The 24675-nt window shown below is 42.1% G+C and overlaps 1 long non-coding RNA gene across 1 annotated transcript; it reads left to right on the plus strand.

The window, feature by feature from the left end:
• Positions 1-12158: 12158 nt before the first annotated feature.
• Positions 12159-14127, plus strand: LOC132657985 (uncharacterized). The gene is made up of 3 exons (XR_009596838.1): positions 12159-12269; positions 12902-13034; positions 13699-14127. It is a non-coding gene; the product is annotated as an uncharacterized LOC132657985 (long non-coding RNA).
• The last annotated feature ends 10548 nt before the right edge of the window (positions 14128-24675 follow it).

Below are 24675 nucleotides of genomic sequence, written 5' to 3' on the forward strand. Positions count from 1 at the left end.
GCTGGTGTTCTGAAGGCAAGGCAAGAAGGTACCCAGTGCCAGGGAACAGAGTAAATGAGAACTTGTCTCTAGGCCACGAATTCTGGAATTTCCCATAATTAACATTCCAGCTGAATATTCAAAAGGCCCAGGCCTCTGGTAGGCCTATAAATTAAAATAGGATAAAGTATTTAGAATCTAGTTATGAGGGTAATGGTCTGGGAAACCTTAGCATTTGTCATCCATGAATTGTGACTCAGTGTTTGCACCTGTCAAGTGGCAATAGATTTAGAAATTTAAAAAAACATTAATGCTGATGGGGATCTTAGGGTTAATCTGCTCTAAATCCTTTATTTTAGCGAAAAGGATCCTGAAGCCAGAGAGGTGAAGCTTATTACTGTAATAACATTAATATTAATAATATTAATAGTATGACTGTGCTGAATGCCTAGTGTGGAAATTCATTATCAATACAAATTCTTCCTGAAAAGTTATTGGTACTACCCCTACATTACAGAGAAGTAAACTGAGACTTTTTGCTACCCCATGGACTGTAGCCCACCAGGCTCCTTCATCCATTTCTAGGCAAGAGTACTGGAGTGGGTTGCCACTTCCTTCTCCAGGGGATCTTCCCAACCCAGGGGTCGAACCCGGGTCTCCTGCAATTCGGGCAGATGCTTTACCCTCTGAGCCATCAGGGAATCCCTAAATTGAGACTTACAGAGGATGAGCATCTTGTCAGGGTCATATGGCTAGCAGTGGGCTTAAGATCAAGTCTAGTGGATTCTAGATTCCAAGATCTTAGAGAAGTAGTTCATAGCTGCTTATGTAGAAAATGTTTCTTTTTCATATCTCAAGAGTTGGGAGAGGGTCAGAAAGGTGAGATGTAAGAGAGAGAATGGTGGCTTTTTAAACAACTTATGCTGCTTTGTCTGACAATAAGGATAACTGAGGAAAAGTGCTGACTATGTGTTAGATGCTATATTAAGTTGTTTACTGGAATTACACCAATCATTGAATCTCACCCCTCTGGGACAGGTGATGTTATTATTGCTATTTTGTGGGTTAGTAATCTGAGGTGCAGAGTTGAGTCAAGGTCACAGAGGTAGTAAATGATAGAGTCAGAATTTGAAGCACAGTCCTAACCTTTATGAGTGCCTATGTCTGCTGCTGCTGCTGCTGCTAAGTCACGTCAGTTGTGTCCGACTCTGTGTGACCCAATAGACGGCAGCCCACCAGGCTCCCCAGTCCCTGGGATTTTCCAGGCAAGAGTACTGGCGTGGGTTGCCGGTGCCTTCTCCAGCATATGTCTGACATGTCTGCTATTGATATTTGCTTCCACAAAAATACCATAACATGGCAATTTATGTTTATTATGATGACCTTGATCATTAAAGACAGATTAAGACGTAATCACATCTTTGTTGGGAAATGCAGTCTTTGTACTCAAGTGTTTTGGAGATGGGTGGTTCATCTAGCCTCCAGATAACATTTCTGTATTAATATCTAAAATCCTGAGCATTCACCCACAAGGATCTATTTGCTTAGGTTGAAGGGATTGACCAGCTACAGTTCACCCTTGTCCTGCCCCTTTCTTTTCAGAACTGGAAGGAAATCCTGTCCTGCTATTAGTCCCAGACTTCTCCTCAGTTTGAATGGTTGTATTAGAAGACATCTTGCAGATGGGACATGTGTGAGTTTTTGTGAAATAGTGGCATCCATTGGGATTCAAAGGTATAGAATGAAATTACTTAAAATAGAAGTACTTTTCCAAATGATTTCATGTCTAAGACCTAAATTATTCATTTGAGAAATTAACCAGTTTAGATTGCTGAAGTTACCGTAGGGTTTTTTTTTTCTTTCTCTTTTGCCTCTAATGGATAATTTTAAGGAATTGGCTTTTGTATTAAGAAGATAAAACATGAGTTGACAAAACTGTCATCTGATCTTACCACCCAATGAAAGGGCTGTTAGAAAAAGGGTTGTCTGATAAGTCTTAGATCCCAAGATGCTTGAGGGCAGGAGCTATATGCTAACATATATGCTCTTCTCTTTTTCTGTTTAATGCAGAACCTTGCACAACTGGACACTACACACTTTCCTGTTAAATGATATGTGGGAGTTGGTTTGAGAAGCAAAAGCCCCAGCTAGAGCATTGCCCTCCTCCTGGGCCTTTGTGTTGGCTGTCTGCCTACATCTGGTCCTGGGCTGGATGGTCATCCCCAAAGGATGTGGATATGGGTGGACTGGGTTAGTAAAGCTGGTAACGTGATGATGCATTTTCTGGCTTCCGAGTGTCGTGTGCATTTTATTGCTCCTATCTGAAGGCAGTGCCCTGCTTCTGGAATGAGGCCCACTGAGTCATACCAGAGCTCTCAGCTTTTCCTCTTATGTGGTAATACCTATATCTGAGCATGAAATTGGTCCCAGGTGTGTCTATGCATGGTCTCTAAGCCCATGAATAACCCCATTCTTTTATTTACTCATTCAATTTTTCTACCTATCCTCAACTTTATAAAAAAAAAATCACTCTTTCACTCTTTATTAGCAACCTATGTCCCCTTCCTTCTTCTTCACTTTGTTTTTACATTTTCTAAGGGGAAGTATTGTGTTAAAATTGTCATAGCTATGATTTATTGTCTTCTGTGTATCTGGATCTATGCTTGGGACTTTAAATGAAAAATTATTTGTAAGAATTGTCATCACTGAACTTATTATATGAAAGGTCCTGTGCTAAGTGCTTAACAGACTTCATTTAATCTTTGTAACAAGCTCATGAGTAGTATTATTAAATCTATTTTATAAATGAGAAGATGGAGGATCAGTGAAGTTAACTAACTTGCTCAAAGTTATCCGCAGAAGGCAATGACAACCCACTCCAGTACTCTTGCCTGGAAAATCCCATGGATGGAGGAGCCTGGTAGGCTGCAGTCCATGGGGTCATGAAGAGTCGGACATGACTGAGTGAATTCACTTTCACTTTTCATTGTCATGCATTGGAGAAGGATGTGGCAACCCACTCCAGTGTTCTTGCCTGGAGAATCCCAGGGATGGGAGAGCCTGATGGGCTGCCGTCTATGGGGTCGCATAGAGTTGGACACGGCTGAAGCGACTTAGCAGCAGCAGCAGCAGCAAAATTACCCAGATAGTTACAGGCAGCACCTAGAATCAGGTAGTCCAATGCTGTACACTATACTCTTAACCACTGCAATTATGTAGCTTCCCCTTAAATCTGTGATCATCCACATTCCTCATAATCATCCCTTCAGGTCAGTATATTACTGTATGTATCTAGTAAGGTCCATATTGTGATCTCAGGTCTGTTTGCTTCTAAAGTCTACACTCTTTCCACTCTCCAAGTGCCTTTGAGAAAGATAGACTCTGAATTACCCACCGTCACCTACTCATTTGCTTCCTTCTCAGGAACAGAGAGACAGGCAGAATTACTCATGCCACATGTAATGCCCAAGCAAGTCCCATGGTTTAGTACATTGGTTTACCAACTTCTTTAACCTTAGTATTTTTTCTTCAGGTTTTATATGGTAACTCAGTTTGTACAAGAGTCCCAGACAGAACTATTGTGTCTGAACTAAGGATGGTGAACCAGTGCCCTTCCTATACCCACTGCTCTGCCTCCACGAGCCCTGGTTTCTTCAGCTCCTTCGTCAAAATTTGAAGGACACTGGAAAGCGCAGCTGCAGTGTCACTGATCTCATCCTAAGTCAGGAACACATGGCAACCATCCCCAAGTGGGTAGTTATTTGTCCTATCTCTGCGTTTATTAGGCATTACATTATTCCAGAACATCAATGATTTTGAAAAGTATTGTTGTTATCCCAGCCAAAGACCCATTTTCTATGCTCATCTTTCTATAGATATCATTAAAAGAAATTTCTTGGCAAGATCAAATTAATAAGCACTCATCTTGTGCCTATCAGTCCTCAGAATCCAAAATTCAATATGACAAGATAACTTCAGTTATGATTTAAATATATTTTTCTCCGTTTTCTGAGTGACTTAAATCCAGTCGATTAGGGCCACTCCAAGACTATAGTAAAACAACCTCCCTCAGGAACTCAAGCACCCAAGCCATAGACATATCATAAACATAGGTTACTCTAGGGTTTACTAAGCAACTGGAATAAACCACTGCTCACTTTCTTCCTACAGACAACTCAGAGGACAGGTCACTCATGAACCTCAGTTTCTGGATTCCTTTGTACAAAACCAAAAGAGATCATAGATAACTCACTGCAAAATTCTCATGCAAAATTTAGAGTATCATGAAGACACATGTGAAGTTTTCTAGCTGCATCTACTATCTTTAACATTTTATTATCAAATTAATTTTCTGAATTTGACCTCCAGAGATAATGATGGGAAAATCTGGCCCTTCTGAAGTGAAGGAGGTGGGAAAGATTTCCTATACATCTTTTAGGTTATGAGTCTATGGGATTGTGGCAAAGTACCCTATGTGTTCACAGATCCCACATCTCCGTCTTTTAGCCACACACCTATGCATTTCCAAGCCTGCTGTGCAGTAGTGGGTGTGCATGCCTTCTTAGTCACTCAGTCATGTCCAGTTCTTTGCAAGCCCATGAATTGCAGCTCATCAGGCTCCTCTGTCCATGGGATTTCCCAGCCAAGAATACTGGAGTGGGTTGCCATTTCCTTCTCCAGGGGATCTTCCTGACCCAGGAATCAAACCCGAGTCTCCTGCATTGGCAGGTGTCCTCTACAGAGTCACCTGGGAAGCCTGCTGTGCTGTTAGGTGGCATCATATCACTGAGTTCTGGCCTATAGATATTGACAGAAGTGATGTGTGCCATTTCTAGGCTGACCCATAAAATCACCCTACACACCCTCAGTGGTTTCTCCTCTTATATGTTCTGGCTAAGGGGAAAGGATGCTGAGAGTTTAGAAGAGGGTGGAACCAGAGGATGGAAAAAGTCTGAGTCTCCCAAAGACTATACAGAGCAAACCCTCCCTCACCAACCTGCACTGGACTGAAATGAGTGAGAAACAAAATTTTACTGTGCAAAGCCTCTGAGATTTGGGGAATGCCTGTTACAGGACTTAGTTTACTCCAGCTAACACAGAGGTATAGTGAAAAGAGCATAAGAATTAGAGTCAGACAATTCTGGGTTCTACACAAACTTTTCCACTTACCAGCTGTGTGACCTTGCGTAAATTACTTAACCTCTCAGAGTTTCAACTTCATTTGTAAAATGGGAATATAATAACACTTACCTCATAGGATTGTGGGAGAATGCTATGAAAACATATGTGTATAGTGTCTGTTACATAGCAGGTGTAGCAAGATTACAAATTTACTCACACGATCCAATTGTACAAAGAAAGTGTAATTTCTTTATTTCTCTATAACTGACTGAATTTTTTTCAAGAACCTTCAGCCCTGGGGTAAGCAGGGAAACAAACGTGAACTTTAAATGAGCCAATTAACAATATGTCAATCTCCTTTGGTTTAAAATGATCTCTTTCAGGTAAATGCTCAGGTTTTCAAAATCTTCTTCCTCAAGCTGGGAGATGGGGAAGTTTCCTCTGTTGCCATAGCAATGGGGCGTGGTCCCAGCGGTCTTCAGGCAGGCCCTTGGCTGCTCTCTGAGTCTTCACCGGCCTCGTCAGCTCTGTCTTTGGCCTGTATTGTTAGTGCTTGCTCAGCTGGCATCTGCTCTTGGAAACCTGAGACTCTTCTCTCTTAGCTTGGTATTGGCCTGAGGGCCTCTCTTTTGACCCAGCTGGTGCTGTGTAGCCCTCCAAGGTTTGGCTGTGATTCCCCCCTTGCTTACTGGCCTGGCTACCCTTGTCCACAGGGCCATTTTTCTCTACCCTGAGGGACTCCTCTGGTGAACTAACTGCCTCATAAGTCAGTCACTTTCAGTTCCTTCTGTAGAGCATCCAGGAACTTTTGGACACTTTCTATACAAGGAGGGAAACTCCAGGCAACATAGTTCAGTTCAGTTAGTTCAGTTCAGTCGCTCAGTCGTGTCCGACTCTTTGCGATCCCATGAATCGCAGCACCGCCAGGCCTCCCTGTTCATCACCAACTCCCAGAGTTCACTCAGACTCACATCCATCAAGTCGGTGATGCCATCCAGCCATCTCATCCTCTGTCGTCCCCTTCTCCTCCTGCCCCCAATCCCTCCCAGCATCAGAGTCTTTTCCAATGAGTCAACTCTTTGCATGAGGTGGCCAAGGTACTGGAGTTTCAGCTTCAGCATCATTCCTTCCAACTCTTTCCCTCTCAAAGCTTAACCATGATTTTGCTCTGCTATGGTCATCATATGCTGGCATGGGGTGGGGGCCATACTCTGCAAGATAATCCCTCCTGGGAGATTCAGACAAAGGCCTCTTTGCTTTTGGTATTTGTGGCTGACAGACTCTAGGGTGACCCCCTATGATCCCTACCTCCTAGATTTCATGCCCTTGTATAACCTCCTCTTCTTGCATGTGGGTGAGCAGCCCTGTGATTGTGTTTCATATATAAAACTTCATCTTGCTGGCAGATCATTCTACAGGCTTTTCTTGCTGACCTGATGAAATGGCCATGGCCATGTTGATAATGGCAGGGAATTATAGATGAACTCTAGGAATTATGGGTGAATTCTAGAATCTGATGGGCTGGAGGGTCTATAAAGGTCAATAAGAAGCAAGAATCCTAAGTGAATTCCTCCTCAGAAAGTCTTCAGATGAGAACGCAGCTTTGTGACATCTTGATTACAGCCTTGTGGCCTTAAGGAAAGACCCTGTGGGATAATAAATGCGCGTGATTTAAACTGCTAAGTTTGTAGTAATTTGTGCAGCGGTGACTAACTTTGGCTCAGAGAAACTGTTCACGGCATGCATGACTCATCATATATCCTCTCTCTTTGTCCCCTTATGCTTCCCACAACCCACAGGGGGATAGAAGGACAGATTTTAATTTTCCTTTTCACTCTGGTGGGAGGACCCTTCCTTCTCCCCCTCTCCGCAACACACAGCATTACTTCCTCCTGCCTGAAGTGACATTCATTTTTCTCTACATCCTTTGTGCTCAAGATACAGAGTGGCTGCTATGAAACATAGTTTAGAAGAAGAGGTAAACGGTATACAGAGGATTGATATCTTAAAAATATTATCCTCTGACATAGATCATTATATATAGTTTCCTCACCTTTAGACTCAGTTGATATGAACCTCATTGTTTTCCAGGTCAGAAAGTTACTCAAACCATCTTTTACCCTAACTTTCTCTTGAGTTTTTCCTTATCTCAAACTTCTCTTGGCGTGAAGGAGGCTGTCAAAGCTGGGTGACCACCCACTGATATAAATATGGCTTGCTATAAATGCTCAGAGAGTCTGGTTTCCCATGGGAATGCATCTGTTGGAAAGATCATCAGGATAAGCAACTATCTAGTTTGGGTTCATGGGCCACAGTCTTGGGGTATTAGAGCTGAAGAAGTATAAAGTCCAAACATTCTCATTTTATAGAAAAAGGAAATTGAGGCCCAGGGAAGCGAAATGACTTGCAAACCCCATCATGTTGGTTATTCCAAAGCTGGAACCAGAATATGAGCATTCCTATATGCAGTCTATGCACCAGTTAAGATATCATGTACAACTACAAATATGCGTGCAGTGGAAAATTCTTTATGAAGCAACTTTTGTCAGAGTGGATTATTTTTTTAGGTCCACTTTCTCAAGACCTCTTCTTTTTGCAAGAATTAAGTCTTTATCCTTTTCTGTTATTAAAAGAAATCTTCCCAGGAAAAGTCAAAGAATAGCTGCTTTCCTCTGAGCTGCTAAATGGTGATAACAGCTGTAGGAATTCGTCCCCTCACACTCCAGGGAGTGAGCCATGGGGCATTTACAGATTTTGGGTTCCAGTGGGGTTGTCTAGACCTGGGCAGTCTGCTAACCTTGGCCGGAGATAGAATTTTTAAACAGTGCTTTTATGTATAGTCTCTTCTCGCTCTCTCTTTTTTCCTCTTAAGAAGGGGAGCTAGACTTTATTTTTTCTTTTTAGCCTTGAGTTTCTGACAAAGCCCTGGAAATATGAATACAGCCTTTGTGAAAATGAGTGAGAATCTTCTTTTAAAACAATTCTTTTATCATTTTTATTCGTTTTGCAGAGATTCTTTTCACTCATAGAACTAGCAAACAGTTTGGGTCATAGAGAATAACCTTTTGAAAGCATGTTGTTATTTTATTCTTAATTCTCCTAAGAGACCACCCTGCACACGAGTAGCTAGCTTGAGACATTGCAAAGGCTGCTGTGTTTTGTCCTTTCCGGGTCCTAACAACACTGGGTTTCTGACATCAGCGTGGTGCCACTTTCTGGTTTTATGTGAGATGGTGTGGTGTGGGCGGAAGGCCTCCGGTTGTGGAGTCAGGCAGACCAGGGTCAGAGCTCTGTGAACTGAGGTGACTTATTCTGCTGCTTTGTCTTAGTTTCCTCCAGTGTAAAGTGAAGGAAGAATAAGAGCGCTTGGCCCATGTGTGTGCTCAGCATGGACTGTGCCCCACCAGGCTGCTCTGCCCATGGGGTTTTCCACGCAAGAATACTGGAGTGGGTCGCCATTTTCCCCTCCAGGGGATCTTCCCGACCCAGGGATGGAACCCGAGTCTCCTGTGTCTCCTGCATTGCAGGCAGATTCAGTATTCTTGCCTGGAGAATTCCATGGACAGAGGAGCCTGGCGCGCTACATTCCATGGGGTCTCAAAGAGTCAGATGCTACGACTGGGTGACTAACACTTTCACTTTTCTTTACCACTATTCAGCTATAGTGGAATAGAATGTTAGGGACATTAAGTGAAGAGAAGAAACACAGCATACCTAACACAGGGCCTGGCACACGGTCAGCACTGTCGTAAGGTGCAGGACCCTTTATTAGAATTCCAGTGCATATTGGATTGTTCATGTTCCCAGCTGGACTAAAGAGTCCATCAAAGAAGGAACTGTGTCTGTCTTGTTCATCATTATAGTCCCAACATCCATCTTAGTGCTTAATACATAGTAGGTACTCAGAATGTATTTACCTGAATAAATGAATGACTGAAACTGATAACTCTTGTTAGTGGTCTCTTGAGCTTGTGCCACACCCCAGCAGACCACATAGGCCAGCCGAGTCCTCTCAGCCACACTGTGTTCCATACACACACATCGATGTGGGCACCAGCTACTTCCAGGCTTTCTACCTGGGACAGATTTTGTTCACATTCAGGAATCTGAAGAGCCTTTCCTTCAGAATCTGGTGTTGCCTGGAGCTTACAGAAAATTATAACAGCTTGAGGTTTAAGAACAATATCTGAAGAGGAGCTAGAAAGACCAAATGTTAAAATAATTTTGTTAGAAAAACAAAATTTCCTATAACTTAGTTCTCAAAATTCAAAACCTAATGTGAACCCCTCATGAGTTCAATAATTTCCAAGGAAACTGAGGCTTTTAATGTTCCTGTTCCATTATAGATAATTTCCTTCTCATAGGAGGCCTCTAACAGCACTTGAGATAGAAATAAAAATAGTCCAAGGAGAGAGAGTGGGAGAAATAAAAAAGGAACATAAGATGGAGGCGAGATAGATCCCCAGGAGAAGGAGAGTTTTGTAAACAAGCTCTCTCTGAATGGTGATTGGATTCATCCTTGTATCACTAAGGCCCAGCACAGAGAGTAGACATGTGAGCCGATCAGCCCAATTCTTGAGCCAAAGGGGGTCTGAGGGGTGAAGTGACGGAGGATGCGACTTACAGCTAGAGCAGGAGAGACCACAATGGGCCAGTGTCTACTGCCTGGGCCAAGGAACAGAAGGAGGAAGACAGATGCTTGGAAGGAGAAAAGACAAGACGTTGGAGTGAGAGGCTCTTCTCCTTTTACTTCTTACTCTTTTGGTTTCTTTATGTAAGAAAAGCAACAAGGGAGAACTATCAAGAGCAGAAGATCCTAGAAGGAGTTGAAGGCGGAAGTGGGAGATAAGAATAAATTCCTTGTTCTACTTTCACTCCGATGATATTAACACTTGAGTCTAGTTCTCCACTGCCTCCTCCTCTTCCTAGTTATCTGTGTTCACCTTTGTATCTCTCACTAGACTACAAGCAACTTGAGGGCAGAAAATTTTTTTCTTCCTCTTTGTACTCACCTGGGGAGTGCCTGGCTCATTTGTTGCTTGATGAATTGAGTTGGCAAGAATAGTTGATGGTGTCTGTGAGTGGGTGCATTCATATAAGGAAACTCCATTATTCAGTAATAATGGAACAGTCAACCCTTTCCCCTCCCCTGGTTGCATTTGGGATATACACAATAAAGAAAGGAAAACTGTAAACTAAAGGGGGAAATTTTTGCACTTCCCCAGTGATGAAAGAAACCACCAGAGTAATTTAATCAAAGCAAGATACTATAACGTGTCACCTCTTCTCTTATGGTTGTTAAAGGGAAAACATACCTCTGAGTGAGACAAAGGGCACTCAGGAGTGTGCACTACCTTTTCTCCATAATCTACTAGTTCTTATCTCAGACTGAGTTACCCTATGGGTAGAAGGTAATCCAGTGTCTTCCAGTTGTAAAGTCCTATCTATTATAGCCCATTTAATGTTAGAAACAGGTTAATGTCATGCCCAGGGATATGGTTAAAATATTTTAAAAACAGAATCACTAGGAGATGAGTGGGAGGATATGGAGAGGGAAAGAAAACCAGGGCAAGAGGACAGAAACAGAGGCATGAAAAAGACCAGGCAGTAGAGAATAATAGAGCTGCATTGCTCTTAACTGTGATGTGTACGACAGATCAAACCTACACTTCTACATCTGAGGTGGGAAGATGTGGTTTCAGGTAAGTTGCAAGTTGGCCTTTTGAGTGATGGGGAAAGTATAATCACATAATTCTATGCGAAATCAAGTTCTTAGCCTTTTCCAAAATATGGACTCCCCTTTAATAATCTGGATCTTGAAAGCTCTCATTAAAAGAAAAAAAGTTGCAACTGTGTATGGTGAGAGATGTTAACAGGACTTATTGTGGTGACCATTTTCAATATATACAAATATCAAATCATTATGTTATACACTTGGAAATAATAGAATGCTATGTCCATTATAGCTCCATTAAAAAACATCTGATGAAATATAGATCTTTTTTCTGGAAAAAACACAGACATCTGCAATTTTACCTGCAATTTTGGAGGCTCAAAGACTCCTGCAGTCCATTCACTAACTCTGTGGCAAGGTCCCTTCTGGCCAGTATAGTCTCAGCATCCTTTACGTCTTATCCAAGGTTCCAGCTTTCAGTTGCCATTTACCCCAGAGCAAATGAGACCCAAGTGGTCCCTGTGTCTGGGTAGGGGGTCATCTGGTGTCTCTGCTCTGTATTTTTGGTGCAAAACACCTGGCCTTCCAGAAATAGGAACTGCTATTGATAACAAAGTTTTGGCTGAGGCAATCTGAAAGGGTTTTCTCTCAAAGCTCTATGGGTGACGAGTGGAAGGAGCACTCCACACACCACTGGGTTTCAGGAGTCTGTCAAGGGATATGTGGAGATTGGTGGCAAAGGGAGGGGAAGGAGGACATGCACAGAGTGCTGCTACTGTGTCCGGTCACACGTCTGTTTTCGAGCTGTGACGTGCTTCAGACTAGAACAGGTAAGTATGGAAAAGGCTCAGGAGTGCCAAACAGAATTCATCTTCCTTTCCAGTTCCTATAGACTGTGTGTTAGCTGGTTACATGGAGTCTCTCAATGAATCACTCCTCCTAGTAGTCACACCATTGTGAAATCTTCCCTTTAATCGAGGCTGCTCCTCTGATATGCTTTGACCAGATACAGAGGAACCAGGAAGAGAAGGACTGAGGTTTCCCAGCTGATGGCCCAGCTGAACTGCCCCCAGAGAGCCAGCAGCAGCTGTCAGCACGAGTCATCGTAAACATTCTAGCTAGTTAAGCTTTCAGATAACGCAACCCAAGCATCATGACACAGGGTAAAAGAAACATCTACTGGGCCTAGTCAGCCCCCAGAACAGTGAGGAACAAAAGAAATAGTTGTTATTTTAAGTCACCTAACTTTGAGGTGATTTGTTATTCAGCTGGGCTTCCCAGGTGGCTGCCTGCCAATGCAGGAGATGTAAGAAACGCGGATTCGATCCCTGGGTTGGGAAGATCTCTTGGAAGAGGGCATGGCAACCCACTCCTGTATTCTTGCCTGGAGAATCCCATGGACAGAGGAGCCTGGTGGGCTACGGTTTATGGGTCACAAAGAGCTGGACACAACTGGAGTGACTTAGCACACACGCACATGCATTATACAGCTAAGGTAAGTCAAACAGGTTGCTGTTCTCAGAATACTGTGTTAAGATGGATTTTTAGGTCAGATCCAGACTTGGTTGGAAATATTCCATGACTGTTTGCCAATTTCTCATTGCGGCAGGAAGAAAGAGTGGAATCCTGTGTAAAAAAAAAGAGACTGGAATTATAAAATTACAACTTATATTATCTCAGTAGAGCTCAGAAGGAACACTTGGCAACTTTTTGTGAGAAAGTTGTGACTTAGAATAAAAATAAATAAAAACTTGGCTTTTCATTAGCTCTGAGATTTTCTGTGTTCTTAAATTTGGCTCTGTTAATTTCTGAAGAACTTTAAAGCAGGACAACAGACAGAAACTCAGTGAAAGGGTCATGCCTAGTAAGGCCTGAAGGATTATCACCAGGATTCACTCTTCTCTGTTTGCTACCCATTATCTCTCCCTCTAAGGTCAGGGATGTAAATAGCATGGAGGGTCCTTGGAATGGTTAGCATTCTTGCAGATTGTACTGGCCAAAGTCCAGTGTAATATAGAGGTGCTGAAAATGTTTGTACAAACCTCACTTGCTCACTCACTAATTCATTTTAATTTGTCTACAGTTTTATGGTATGTATCTTTTTCTCTATGCCAAATATTTTTGCAGGGACTGCAAAGAAGTAAACAAGATATACGTTTTGAGTCGTGGTCCCTATCTTCAAGGAGCTCATGTTAAAGCAATCTGGACATTACAGCAGAATAAGAATAATATAGCCACAATAGAGGCTCTTGTTAGAAGAGTAAGCACTCTGTACCACTGTATCTCACGTAATCTTTTATAAAATTTTTAAATTAATTTTAATTTTTATAACAGCTTTATTAAGATTAATTCACATATCATATATCAATTCCTTTAAAGTGCATAACTCAGTGCTTTTAATATACTTATAGAATTATGTAATCATCATCACTATCGAATTCCAGAACATTTTGATCACCTCAAATAGAAACACCTACCTATCAGCAATGACTCCCTATTCCTCTCACCCCTCTCACCCTGGCAACCACTACCTTACTGTACTTTGTGGATTTGCCCATCTGGTGAACATTTCAAACAAATAATTCAGTATGTGACCTTTTGTGTCTGTATTATTTCACTTAACATCTTTTCAAGATTCATCCATGTTGTAGCATCTATCGGTACTTTCTTTCTGTTGCAATGCTATTCCATTGTATGGATATGCCATATTTGGCTTCTTCATCAGCTGATGGGCATGTATGTTGCTCTCGCTTGTTGACTATTACGAATAATGCTGCTATGAACATTGGCACAGGTTATTGTATGGAAATATATTTTTTATTCTAATGGATATTTATATAAAAGTTAAATTGTTGAGTTATGTGGTAACTATGCTTAATTTTTTAAAGAACTGCCCAACTGTAACTGCCTGTCTTTTATTTTAGCCATCCTAGTGGATGTGACGGAGAAGGCTATGGCACCCCACTCCAGTACTCTTGCCTGGAAAATCCCATGGACAGAGGAGCCTGGTAGGCTGCGATCCATGGGGTCAGGAAGAGTCAGACACGACTGAGCGACTTCCCTTTCACTTTTCGCTTTCATGCATTGGAGAAGGAAATGGCAACCCACTCCAGTGTTCTTGCCTGGAGAATCCCAGGGAAGGGGGAGCCTGGTGGGCTGCTGTCTATGGGTTCACGCATAATCGGACACGACTGAAGTGACTTAGCAGCAGCAGCAGTGGATGTGAAGGTGCATCTCATTGTGGTTTTTACTTGTATTTCCTTAATAATTAATGATGTTAAGCCTCTTATGCTTAATGGCCATCTATGTGTTTCTTTGAAGAAATAAACATATTTAAATCCTCTATTTTAAAATTGGGTTATTTTTTATTATCCTTTTGCTGTTCAGTTTTATGAATTCTTTATATATTCTCTACAAATTCCTTAGGAGGTATGTGATCTGCAAATATTTTCTCCTATTCTGTGGTTGTGTTCTTCCTTTGACAGTGTCCTTTGAAGCTAGGTGAAAATTCTTTAACTTTGATGTCATCCAATTTATCTATTTCTTCTTTTATCTCATGCTTTTGATGTCATCAAGAAATCATTTCCTAATGCAAGTCCATGAAGATTTCGTCCTATGTTCTCTTCTAAGAGTTTTATAGTTTACCTCTTATATTGAGGTCTAAGTTCCATTTTGAGTTAATTTTTATATATGATGTGAGGTAAGGGTTCAACTTCAGTTTTTTGCATGTGGATATTCAGTTGTTTCAGGACCATTTGTTGAAAGACTATTTTTTGCTATTGAATAGTCTTGGCATCCTTGTAGAAAATCAATTGACCATAAAAAATGTAAGGATTTATTTCTGGACTCTCAATTCAATTCCATTGACCTATATGTCTTATGTCAGTCATTTAATCTTTATAACAGCTATATGAGGAAGGTACTACTAAAGGCTCAGACTCTGAGCGCTTTACTTTCTTCAATATCTTGTAATTAATATGCAGCAAATCAAAGACTGGCTTTCCCTGGTGGCTCAGTGGTAAAGAATCTACCTGCCAATGCAGGGTTCGATCCCTGGGTTGGGAAGATCCCCTGGAGGAGGAAATAGCAACCCACAAGAATATTCTTGCCTGGGAACTCCCATGGACAGAGAAGCCTAGCAGGCTATAGTTGCTCAGTTGTGTCTGACTCTTCGCAACCCTGTGGACTGCATCCTGCCAGGCTCCTCTGTCCATGGGATTCTCCAGTCAAGAATACTGGAGTGGTTTGCCGTGCCGTCCTCCAGTGGATCTTCCCAACCTAGGGATCGAACCCATGTCTCCTGCATTGCAGGCAGATTCTTTACTGTCTGAGAAGATCCCTTGGAAAAAGGATAGGCTATAGCACATGGGGTCACAAAAGAGTTGGCCACGACTTAGCAACTAAATAACCACAACAAAATAGACTGGAAAAGTTAAGTTGAGGGTAGATCATGAAGGGTCTTGGCTGCATTGCCAAGGAGTTTGGGTTTTCTCTTGGAACCACCTGGGAAATAATGGTAGGTTTTATACAAGGGAGTTAGGTATTCATGTAACTGGCAGCTCAGAGCAGGATGGATTAGAGTAGGAGGAAATAGAGCTAGAAAAACCAGATATAGAGTTCTTGTGAGTGAGATGATTATAAGAGCAGGGATGGAGAGAAGAGGGAAGTTATCTAGGATGCCTGGTTGACAGGACTAGTGATTGATTTGGAGTAGGGGAGAGGAGCGAGGGAAGAAGGGAGAGGAAAAGAAGAGAGAGAAATGAGAGGAGAGGGAAGAGAAGAGAAAAGGAAAGAAAAGAAGCAAACATTTTTGAAGGTCTAAGCCTTGTTAATCTATTTCCTTCTTCAGATGAGAAAATATATTCAGAAATTTAAAATATTGTTCAGTCCCAGATCTGCTGGTCAGTGGCTGAGACGGGTTTCAAATTCAGTCCTCTTTGACTCCCGAATCCCGTCTTTCCTCCTCACCACATTGTCAAGGTTAAAAGTTCAGATTTTTGGTAGAGGTGGGAGGATGAGTACTGAGACCATCTATAAAGAAAAAGAGAGAAAAGAAATGACTTTAATAGCAAGAGAGCAGAGATTCTTTTGGGGATGCATGATGTTTGAGGTTGCTGTATGACACCAGGGTGGCACAGGCGAAGATGACCTACGTGTGATTAGACATATGAAACCAAAGCTCAGGAGAGGCACAGGGCTTAAAATCCTATCCTAAGACTCACTTCCTACTTCTGAAATTTTGGGTGATACTATGGGAAGCAGCTGAGATTGTCCAAGGAACAAGTAGGAGTGTGAAGAGAAGAAAGACAAGGGAGGAAATGGTCTAGAGTATCAAAGACGAGAGATGACAGAGCCTGGGCATCTTCCTTGGTGGCTTGTACCCACAGAAATGTGGTTTCCAGGCCTTCGAGAGGCTTGAAAGACAGCAGTGAGGGGCCCTTTCTTTCCTGCAATGAGCACTCAATAAATGAGCATTATTGTTGTTGTTGTTGTTATTACTTTGGTTATGATTATGCACAGAGCAAAACTCAGCAACTATTTTTCAAGAGTATATTTCATACAGTCCTCTTCAGAGGCAGGACTATGGGATAAAATAATTTCCTGTCCCTCCTGAGTCCAGAGCTCCATAATTCTCTCTACTATTGACTAGTGAATAAGAAATATCTTGAAATTTGATGCCTGGCACAGAAGCTATCATTATACTTCCAAATTTTATTGAGGAAATATTTGAATCCAAACAGAGACTTTCATTTTGTTGACTTTAAAGAAAGCTTCATTCATATTCACCCAACAAATATTCGTTTAGCACTTGCTCGTATAAACAGTCCTATGATAAGTGCTATGGTAAAGTCCTGTAAATACAAAGTCTCTGTCCTCGGGCAGTTTGTAGTCTGGATAAGGGGAAGGATGAACATACCTGCAAATGGAGTGGGTAACTAACCAAAGTCAGCAAAGCAATTTATGGTTAAATTGTAGACAATACAAATTACAGAAGGAGGGAGGAGAAAGAGAGAGAGAGAAAGACAGAGACAGAGACAGAGAGGCAGATAGACAGACACTGCAGAAACAAGCATGAAGCTAGCCTTGAGACTGGCTATGATTTGGCTAGTCAGAGTCAAGGCAAGTCCAGGAGGGAGAAAAGGGAGATCTCAGTAGAAAAGAGGAAGGAAAGACAGCTGAAGTGTGTGCCTATGAAAGCAAGAATGAGGTAGCCCAAGGGGAGCAGGGCACTGCAGAGGTGCAGCCTTGGGGGCAAATGTGTCCTCAGCTGCCCACTTGGCCTCGGTTCATCCTTTTACATGGGTGCCATCTTCTCCTCTGTAGAAAGTATTATTTCTGGCACTTTGTTCTCATTCCAACCTTTTGAGATGCCTGTTTTGGAAGAAACATGGTTACCAGTTTCTCCCAACTATCGATGAAACCCATTCACTGCCACATACATGGGTCTTTACAGTTTTGTACATTATTCAGAAATGTACTTTTTATCATTATTGGAATGTCTCCCTTTCACTCCGTTTCCTAAAGGCATGAAGCCTGCTCAGGGTGCTGCCATGTTAGGAAGCAGAGGTAAGTGGTTCTGAGGACAATTGATGTTGAGAGGCTGATTTTTTCTCCCCACAGCTTCTGATTCCTCTCACTAGTGCTTTGATTGGGGATATAAAGTCCCGTAGAGGGGCCTGGGGCCTACTCTGTGCATTGTGTAGCTCCTGGATGGCCAAAGATGGGGCTGAGGGAAAGGTTTCTTAAATACCAAGCAACACTTGGAGGATTTATACACAAATGAGTCAGAAATATGGAGATTAAATTTTCGCTGAGATGCACATGAATTAAGGAGAAAAGTGTTTGAGGCAATTGAAAAAGAAATGCTACAAAACTTAAAGCATATGGAATATAATACAAGATGTCGGAGAAATCTCAAAACGGATGGGGTTTGGCCTAACTAGTCCTTGGAGCCCCTCCTCTTTTCACAAAAATCTCATCATTTCAAGAAATTAACATGACCTTAGAGACCAGCTGAAAAGGGTCCATCTCTCCAGGTTTGACTGGCTCATCCCCAATCTAATTGTTCAGATTTTAATTTTTCTTTTTTTTTTTTTTACCTTGTTCTGCAGTTCATGTCTAAATACTCGAGATGTTTATATTGCATACATTCAGCTTTAATTGGCCCTTAAAAGAAGGTGTTGATTAGAATCTGCTCAACATCAACAGCTAGCTCACACAACATTCTGTAATTACTGTTTATTAATTTAGTTCAAGTGGCATAGTTGAAAGCCCTGTTCAGATGGGAGAAGTAAATTGTCACTGGTATTGAATATGTAAATGATGTGCATTGTAAATTTCCATAAAGAAATGTTTAAAGTTAAATGCTGTGCATATAAACCCTTCTGGTTTTATCTAACCTGGCCCTTGGAGTTGAATCAGGTTTTTACTCAGGAAGCAGAAGGCTCTAGAACCTGGTGGAGGTCCCCTTGGTGGGTCATTGCCCCAGGGTGGTACATCTCACCTTGAGTTGTAAAATGAAATTTTGTAATCAAGTTTTGTTGTGTGTGTTCCCTTTTTCATGAAACAAGGCAACGCTAATGCGCTCTCTTTATCCTTGTTCATAAAGCCCTTCCATGGAGTCCCCAGCAGATTTTCTAAGGCTGTTTAGCAATCCAGCAAATTCCCCTGCTTCCCCAAGGAAGCTTCTAGATGCTGTCAGGTGGAATGCTGAAAACAACAGCAACTGAAGACAGCTTTTCTTTAGCAAATAGCTGAAATAAATTCCTATGGATGTGTGTGTGTGTGTGTGTGTGTGTGTGTGTGTGTGTGTGTGTGTGTGCTTCCCTCAGAATACCAAAAAAGATGGTAGAAACTGGGGCAAATTCTAAAGTCAGGATTGTTTCCTCAGGCCCAAACTTATCTCTGGGAGCTGTATTAAAGGCTCTGTGCAACTCTTCCCAGAACAGAGAGCATTTAATCTGGTTGGAATAAGTTTACGATATCAAAGATAGTCTTAAGAGTCTTGCTGTAATAAGGTTGAATTAAGTGAAAATTTCCTTCAAGCATAAAGATGCAACCAAAACACTTTGCTTTCTTTCTGTACTAATGGTGCTTTGGGCAAATTACTTAATCTATCTGTTCCTTGGATTCCTTAGCTGTAAAATGGAGAACATAATAGTACCTACTTCACAGAGTGCATGCAAAGATTAAATGAGATAATGCCCCAAAGTGCTTAAAACAGGGCCTGTCCATAATGTAGGGACAATAAATGTTAACTATTATTTGTCCCTGTAAAAGTATTTACATGGTTACAACTGGATCCCCAAATGCTTTTATACATTTGTAAAGAGATTCCTTTTCTAGAAATTTCTGATTGTTTTGGGAGAGTCTGAAATTTACAACCAATCAGAAAAGATGGTTTTAAAAAATTAGAGGAAAAAATCAAGGGGTTTTGTAATCATGAAAATTCAATTATAATTTTTTTTCTAAAGGTTGAAAAGAGTAGTTGAGGCAAAAAGTACATCTGGCTCTTCTGTCACCAAAGCCCACACATGCCCATTTGGGGGGCTTTCTGGCTTTGTACAAGGTTTTCAGCCCAGATGTTGGATGTTTTCAATTTTGTAGAATCTGACTATAAATGAACTTAAAAAAAAAAAAAATGGCCCAACTGTTACTGGGACTAATTATGATTAGTTCCAAAGAGATTGTGCACGCTTTCACTTTTCCTTTATGAAATGTTCCTGAACAAAGCTTTTTGATGGAAATAACCCTTTCAGAGGATAGCTGACATTTTCAGTAATAATAATCCTACCTCAGGTCCCTAGAGAGGAAGTAATGGGAAGGAAAGTGCTTTGGCAATGCCAGCTTGTGTATTTCCATGACCTTCCTCTGTTGTGGGTGGTAGGAATGATTCTCCCTATTTTACAGATGCTGAAACTGAGGCACTGAGACATAAAAGCAGGAGCATAAACATTCTAGAGCAAGTCACTGATAGAACCGGGGAGCCTACAGTCTTAGAATCTAACTGGACTGAATCCAATTGAGTTAGGAGCCATCCGCTTCCCTGATGACTCAGTGGTAAACAATCTGCCTGCAATACAAAAGGCTCAAGAGACATGGGTTCGATCCCTGGGTCAGCAAGATCCCCTGGATGAGGGCACGGCCACCCACTCCAGTATTCTTGCCTGGAGAATCCCATGGATAGAGGAACCTAGTGGACTCAGTCCATGGGGTTGCAAAGAGTCAACTTATCATGCATACACATACTGAGGACACAGATGTTAATGAGAGCTCTTGTCAACCAGGTGAGCCTACCTTGATGGCTTGGATGTGTTTCAGCTAAGCTGTTTATGGCTATAAAGTAAGCTTCTATCAATGTTTGTTGAAAAGTTGGACCAATGGGCCCCCAAATTGCTCCCTTAAGTAGAGCTGAACATTTTTGACATGAGAGAGCTGAAAGTGGTTGCCCAGGCTCTGGCAGGTTTTAATCATTACAACTTCCACCCTGTTCCCATCTTATTAGTGTTTTGAGAAGTTGAGAAGAAAAATAGTACAGAGCTGAGAGGACGTTTGTAGTCCTTCCCACCTCTTGGTGCTCATTCTGAGCAATCTTTCTTCAAGTCACTGGGAGCTCTGCCCAGTGTGGATTCTTAATACCCTTGGAATCTGGCTTTGCATCTCCCTGGGGTGACACCAAGCTATATTCTCACAGACTGTAAATAAGTGACATTTCTTCCATTTGGTTTAGTTTCTTAAAATATTTTGTTTATTAATCTAATTGCCCATTAATGCCTTCATTGCCTGTCAGGCGCAGACAGAGGAGGTGACAAAGGGTGAGTAGAGAGAAGGCTGGAGGACTCTCCCCTCAGGAAGACGGGGGCTCATGATGGGTGGGGGATGGGTAGACAGATGCAAACCAACAACCGTCACACGGGGGTGTACTGTCATGAGGCAATGACAGATAGAATGGACATCTGATCTTGTCCTGTGGGGGATCTTAGGAGGAGTTTTGAAGAATGGATATAAATTAGGCAGGAGAAAAGGCAGTGAGACGTTATTTCACACAGAAAGTATAGCTAGGGTGTGCAAAGGTGTGGGGATTGAGAGAGCTTGGCCTCCAGGGGATGGTGTGGAGTGAGCGTGGCTCTCATATAGGCTGCTCACCCTCACCCAAGTTGTCTACTGGCTATGCAGGTAGAGAAGGGTAGAAGCCAGACTTAGAAAGCTGCTTTATGCCAAGGAACATTTCTGTTGAGATTACAGGGCGTTACTGAAAGCTCTATATGACAGTGAATTGAGCACGACCATGTATAAGTCTTCCAGTTTGATAGAACCAATTGATTTGCTATTTAACTGATGAAGTAAATCTGTGTATATTTATGTGTTTATGGGTCAGAAGAATAGAACCAATAGTGTGTGTGTGTGTGGTGTGTGTGGGGTGTATGTGTGTGTGTGTGTGTGTGTGTGTGTGTGTGTGTATTTTAAGGAACTGGCTTACATGATTTGTTATTATGGAAGCTGGAAAGTTCAAAATCTGCAGGGTCAGCCAGTAGGCTAGAGACCAGGGAAGAGTCAACTCAGCAACTTAAAGGCCATCTGTTCATAGAATTCCCTCTTGGTCAGGAGAAGTCAGTCTTTTGTTTTCTTCAGGCTTTCAGCTGATTGGATAAGGCCTGCACACATTATAGAGGGCAATCTTCTTTGCTCAAAGTCCACTGATTTTAACATTAATGTCATTCCAAAACAATCTTATGAAAACATGCAAAATAATGTTTGACCATATTTCTGACCACCATGGATCAACCAATTTGACACACATCACAAAGGGAGTGTGTGTATTCACATGGGTGTAATATTCCTATACCCCTATCTATTTTTCACAGAACTCCATGCATCTCATCTTGCTCGTCTCATCTTGGTTTATGCATCTGTCTCTATTCCAATGGCCTTGGAGGCCCAGAAAGCAGAAGTGCGGTGGGAATAGCATAGGTTTTCTTTGCATAAGTGACTTACCAGTGACTTGTTTGTACTTGGTACTCTGTAAGCACCTGTAATATGGTTGTGAATCAGATGTAAACTTGGCTCATAGGGTAATGGGGGAGAAAGATGCATTCTCTGTGTGTGCTTAGTCACTCAGTTGTGCCCGACTCTTTGCAATCCCATGGACTGTAGCCCAACAGACTCTTCTGTCTGTGGGATTTCCCAGGCAAGAATACTGGAGTGGGTTGCCATTTCCTTCTCCAGGGGATCTTCCTGACCCAGGGATCAAACTCAGGTCTCCTTCATTTCAGGCAGACTCTTTGCCATCTGAGCCACCAGAGAAGCTCTATGCATTCTTTGAAAATTACTGAGTGCTCACTATATGCCAGGCCCTGGAAATCCCAACGTGAGCAAGATAGACCAGTTGCTGACCTCATGGAGATTTTTAGTGAAGCAGGGATTAGCAAATTATGACCCAAGGCCAAATCTGGCCCACAGCCTGTTTGTAAGTGAAGATTTATTGGAACACAACCATGTTCACTTATTTATGCTTGTTTATGGCTACATTATGCTACAGTGGCAGAGTTAAGTAGTTAAGACAGTTATGACAGTTAAGACAGAGACCATATGGGCTATAGGTTCTAAAATATTTACTGCTCAGCTTTCTATAGAAAGTTGGACAATCCCTGTATTGTAGGGTATAGATTACAAGGAAATAGACATCAAATGTGATGTCAGGTAGTCAATGAATGATTTGAGGTGGAATCAAGCAGGACAAAGGGGTAGAGTGATGTATGTGTTATTTTCGACTTGATGATGAGGGAAGGTCTCTCTGTAGGGGTGACATCTGAGCAGGGATCTTAAGGAAGGAAGGGACAGCCAAGGGGATACTTTGGGGAAGAGTGTCCCAGGCAGAAGGCACAGCGAGTGCCTGGCATTCTTGAGGATCTAGAGACTGAGGAAGACCAGGGCTGATCACCTGCAAATTTTTCTCTGCTCTGGCACATCCAGGATGGTTTGTGTCTTACTGAAACTGGTTAAGAGATTAGCTTCTTGAAAAGCATGGTTTGAAGTTATGGTTCTGAAACACTGGACTCCAAGTCATCATAGCTTCCTTATTAGTCTCCCGAAGCCAGATGGGATCAGATGCTTCCATGTTACTCTCTTTTCCTTGAATTTCTACCATTGCAGAGTGCACATGCAAATGCCTCAGCCAGGCAATCCAAACCATCAGAGGTCAGTCCTTACTCCAGTCTACCTTTCTGACATGTTTTCATAGTGTCTCCCCACTGCAGGTCCCCTCTCACACTATCCTCACGTGGCCGCCACACCAGGGTCCTACATTGCCCCGTCCCTCACCTCACTCACCATCCTCTGGCTCACGCTGTCCCCTGGCAATGCCTCACCTCCACTTTTATTGCTCTCTCTCTCCACTTCTCTCCCCCTCTTCCTCCTTCTTTCCCCATACATCTAAGTATCTCCCTCCCACTCACTGCTTGCTGTTTGAATCTTGTGACCGAGCTGAGGGTGCTCGTCTCATCTTGGTTTATGCATCTGTCTCTATTCCAACAGCCTTGGAGGCCCAGAAAGCAGAAGTGCAGTGGGAATAGCATAGTTTTTCTTTGCATAAGTGACTTACCAGTGACTTGTTTGTACTTGGTAGTCTGCAAGCACCTGTAATATGGTTGTGAATCAGATGTAAACTTGGCTCATAGGGTAATGGGGGAGAAAAACACAGAGACAAATGTGTATAGTACAAGATAGATGTTTGAAGAAAGTGCTCCAGAAGCAGAGAGAGTGTGACTGGCTCTGCCTGGAGGAATCAGGGAAGCTTCCTTGAGGAGGTGACATTTTAGGAAGGTCTAGGGAGAAGAAGGGGCTTCCCAGGTGGTGCTAGTGGTAAAGAAACTGCCTACCAATGGAAGAGATGTAAAAAACATTGGTTCAGTCCCTGGGTTGGGAAGATACCCTGGAGGAGGGCATGGCAACCCACTCCAGTATTCTCGCCTGGAGAATCCCATGGACAGAGGAAGCTGGGGGGCTATGATCCATATGATTGCAAAGAGTTGGGCATGACTGAAGCGACTCAGCAGCAGCAGCAGCAAGCAGAAGAAAGGAAGGGGAATGCTGTTCAGGAGGAACAACTTGTACAAAGGCAGAAACTGAAAAGGAGCTGTGCTTACTGAAGGCTGGAGGAGAAGTTCTAAGTGGTGAAGCCAAGAGAGAGTGAGAGTCAATGGGAGTGGTAGGAAGGATGTAGAGCTCATAGAGATAAAGTCCTGATGGAGGTGGGCAAGCATGAAAATAAACATTATTTTTATCTTTGTATCTCCCTCACTAAGTCTGGTACCTTTGATAGAGCTGTGAACACTTGGTAGTTTCCTTAATTTGAACTAAGCAAGTTAAATTTCACTCTATATCCTGAGACTCATTTGAACATGGTATGCCCATAATTTTTGTAGTGCAATACACATCACATGTCCTGATTGTGGCAAATATACATCACACTGCATCATACATCACCCCATTTTCTTTTTTGTTTAAATTAAGTAATTTATTTTAATTGGAGTATAATTGCTTTACAATATTGTGGTGGTTTTTGCCATACATTGACATGAATCAGCCACATCACCCCATTTTCTTAAGCTTATGACCTCAGCAGGTATCGCTTAACCTCTTGATCCTGGCTGTGGCTTCCTCAATGGGACCAATGTATTCAATACACAACAAAAACTTATTCTCTGTTAAAGTTATGTTCCGTGCTTGAGTAATGAGAAATGTTAAAGCCAGTGGACCCACCCAACATTTTACTTTTATAGAACTCTTGCTGGAGAGTAATAAAGACAGGGCAAGTGGGTGCGACAAGATTTCCTTCAGGAGGGACTAAAGAAACAATAACCGATGATCAGTTAGTGTCAGTATTTAATTCCTAAATGAGA

This window comes from Ovis aries, chromosome 1 (genome assembly GCF_016772045.2).
Source record: "Ovis aries strain OAR_USU_Benz2616 breed Rambouillet chromosome 1, ARS-UI_Ramb_v3.0, whole genome shotgun sequence".
NCBI lineage: Eukaryota > Metazoa > Chordata > Mammalia > Artiodactyla > Bovidae > Ovis > Ovis aries.